The following is a 3753-nucleotide window of genomic DNA, read 5'->3' as shown; positions in this document are numbered from 1 at the left end:
CCAGTCAGTTAGTCATGTCTTGTCTTGTCTTGAATTGATTTGATTTGAATTTCAAAATACATGTGGAGGATGTCATCATGTCACACAGCCCACACGCAAGCCCTGGCTAAAATCGCTATATTTCTAACTTGTGTATTTTCCCTTCTTTCAGATGTAGAATAGCAAAATCCAACAGCAGATGCTTCTACTGTCAGAGAGTCCACGAAGGAGTGTTCAATCAAATCAGTATGGCTTCAAGTTGCATGTAATGTATTTGTCTCACATGACATGAAATGCACAGTAAGATCGCACAGCACGCTTGCAAACACTCTGGCTTACACAAACAAACAAACAAACAAACTAAAATTCTAGCACCGTTCAAAGGCAGTTTTTCAAATTTGAAATTTGAAATCCGGGACAGTCAACACATCCCTTTTTAATAGGCACATAATGATCCGGGACTGACAGCACACCATTTTAAACAGACAGAGAATGATACCGGACAGGCAGCCCATCCTCTTAAAAGGGACATGGAAACACAATGAATAAAAACAGATGATTGTATAAAATTCAGCAGGTCGTGCAGATTATGTAGATGAAGAACCCGGTTTCACGTTCTGTCGGATAATCATACCGATATTTTAGGAAAAAGTTAAAGATTACAATTTTTTTCAACAAAAATAGCGCCTGGCAAATATACGTAGCGAGAAAGGTCAAAAGGAAACGTCTGTGATACACTGGAACGCAGGAGTGATTAAGTAATTGATGGAAGAATGGGAAACGGCAAAATGGGTGGTATTCGGGCAATAACGTATCAAAGGATGGTCCAGTGTTAGTGCGAATAGCAGAACCATTCCCAGACATAGGAACGATGCGTATGATCCCATACGTTGAACATGATATTGAGTCCAGAAGACTATAACATGACTAAAAGATATGCCTTCAACGCCTTTTAATCAGACCAGCCAGCTGGGCCACCCCTTATTGATTTCCTGTCCGTTTTGAATTCGGCAGCCAAGGGACTAATTCAAAAGCCAGCTTCTCACATCTTTTCAGCTCCAGAGAAACAGGACACATTCATATTCAGGTCAGAGTTGGAGATTGACGCTGAATGTATGCTTATCCCAGTTCAGGTGAGGTTATGCGTTGAGACAGGAATATATACTGATCAAGTATTGGCCGGAACCAAACACGGGTTTCGGTTATCAAACGAGACACAGAGCCGAGTACCGCTCAGATACTTTAACTTTACTCCGTTGGGTGAGTTTCACTTTGCCATAGAATTTGGAAGCTGTGGGATCATCTGCGCAAAATCACATGTTTTAATGTGAAATATTTTTATTTTCTCTTATGTCGACCGGCTGGGAGAAGCAGAATTTTGAGTAAAAACTGGGGGGGGTCGTACGGGATTTCTCGCATTTTAAATGTGATCATCGCTAAGCGAGAATCGCACCCATAGACCATCGAGCCACCAACAGTGAAGAACGTAGCTCTCAGATTCTGACGGTAGTGAGAAAAGATACTCGGCGCATCGTGCGTGTGCTGTCCCTCCAGACCTAGATGATTAGTCCTCCTCTCCATAGTCCTACAAATGTTATCCCTTTGACGAATATATTATTAATTTGAGGCATGACAGTCGCAAAGTTCAGCATTCTTGTTAGCAAAAGGGAAAAATGGCGATGAGGTTAAATGTGATTGACAAACGACCAGGGGGATCAAAAGTGTAACACAATAACGACGAGGATGGGATTTGAACCCATGTGTGCAGAGCACAATAGATTATCAGTCCATCGCCTTAACCACTCGGCCACCTCGTGTCTTATTTAGCGACAAGTCACCCATTCAACCTGCTGCTTTTTGTATCCAAAGAGAAATAATGTGCAAGAAAGTCCACTTCACAGCTTGTTCTGCCCATGCAAATAGATCGACAAAGATGAAAATGTGCCATTAGATTCTTAAAGCAAACAGCTTTCCTTCACTTCAGGTGAGTGACTGTTGGAGATGGTTGGTTTTTCGGCAGCATCACAACAAAGAATATAAATTTTCATGTGGCGAACTAATTGACCACAGTAGGACTCGAACTTGTAAGTTTCTGATAACGTCACGCTGGTAATCAAAGTCAAACACTTTTTCCGTTAGGCCACGCGACCTCTGCATCAGCGCACAGTTTGTTGTTGTTTATATTGGGAGCAAATTCGTGGCTACTGCGATATGAAGGAGTGGATTTTGGAAAAGATGAGGATATTTCGAGTAAAGTAACAAATGCACTGCGATCTGAGTGCGCATCGGCGCAGGCATTCCCAATGTAACTTGGAACACAACAGTTTAACAATTCGGTCATTGCATTTGAAATCATACGCCTTCTCAAACTATACAGGATGATCTGGGATTATGAGAAAATTCGTTTTAAATGGAGAGATTATGAGCCGGACCTGACAACCATCCCGTTTAAACAGACACAGAATGATCCGCGACTGCAAACACAACCCTTTTTCACAGATGCAGAATGACCCTTGACTGACAGCAGTTCCCTTTTAAAAGAATAAATTGACATTTCTATTATCCCTGAATGCAATTGTGCAGTGAGTGTGCGTGGGGGTCAGGAACTCGCGGGGCTGGGACGGTGATTGAAACCACAGGTGATAGACAGGCAGGAAAGGGTGAGGGACGTAAAACCAAGCCAGTCAGAAAGCCAATTTACAAAAATATATACATTTAACATTTTAAGAAAAGATAAAATATATATTTTATTGAAAAAAATTGAATTTGATTTATTTTGAATAAATAAATAATTGATTCATTATCTCGATATGTTTTGATTGAACGAAGGCTGCGTGACTGGAAGAATTCCATGTGAAATGATGGGGTGCTGTCAGCAAATATCCAAACACCGTAAGCCCTTGGTGGAAGGCAAGACACGAGGGAAGATGTGGGCTTTCAAGGCGATCTTTTGAACTCGCTAGTGTCTTTCTGCTACATCTGACAGCAGCTGCTTGTTTTGTGAAAGAGATCCAATGTAATGAAGCTCAGTGCAGGCAGAACAGAAAAAGCACATTTATTTTGAAAGTTAAAAAGTTGGGATTGTGTATAAAAATACACATATATATACATGTATACACAAAGTCAGTCAGTCAGTCATGTCTTGTTATGTCTTGATTTTATTTGATTGGCATTGGAAAATAAGGGTGGAGGATGGCATCTTGTCACACAGCCCACACGCAAGCCCTGGCTAAAATCGCTATATTTCTAACTTGTTTAATTTCCCTTCTTTCAGATGTGGAATAGCAAATTCCAACAGCAGATTATTGTACCATCAGAGAGTCCACGAAGGAGTGTTCAATCAAATCAGTATGGCTTCAAGTTGCACGTAATGCATTTTTCTCACATGACATGCAATGCACAGTAAGATCGCACAGCGCGTTTGCACACACCCTGGCTTACACAAACACACAAACAAACTAAAATACCTGCACCGTGCAAAGGCAGTTTTTGAAATTTGAAATTTGAAATCTGGGACAGACAGCACATCCCTTTTAAACAGGCATAGAATGATCCGGGACTGAGAACAAACCATTTTACACAGACAGAGAATGATCTTGGACAGACAGCACAGTCGCTTAAAAGGGATAAGGAAACAGAATGCATAAAGGACAGATAATTATGTAAAACTCAGCAGGTCGTGCAGATTCTGTGGATGAAGAACCCGGTTTCACGTTCTGTCTGATAATCATTCCAATATTTTAGGAAAATGTTAAAGATGACAGATTTGTTCAA

General features: G+C 40.9%; 1 non-coding gene across 1 annotated transcript; it reads right to left on the bottom strand.

Annotated features, from left to right (window-relative positions):
* Nucleotides 1-1714: 1714 nt before the first annotated feature.
* Nucleotides 1715-1798, bottom strand: trnai-gau (transfer RNA isoleucine (anticodon GAU)). The gene has a single exon. It is a non-coding gene; the product is annotated as a tRNA-Ile (tRNA).
* Between the last annotated feature and the right edge of the window lie 1955 nt (nucleotides 1799-3753).

The sequence above is a fragment of the Pristiophorus japonicus genome, unplaced genomic scaffold (assembly GCF_044704955.1).
Source record: "Pristiophorus japonicus isolate sPriJap1 unplaced genomic scaffold, sPriJap1.hap1 HAP1_SCAFFOLD_450, whole genome shotgun sequence".
In the NCBI taxonomy this organism is placed as follows: domain Eukaryota; kingdom Metazoa; phylum Chordata; class Chondrichthyes; family Pristiophoridae; genus Pristiophorus; species Pristiophorus japonicus.
Note: the sequence above shows the minus strand (reverse complement) of the source record. Positions and strands in the feature narration are given on the sequence as shown.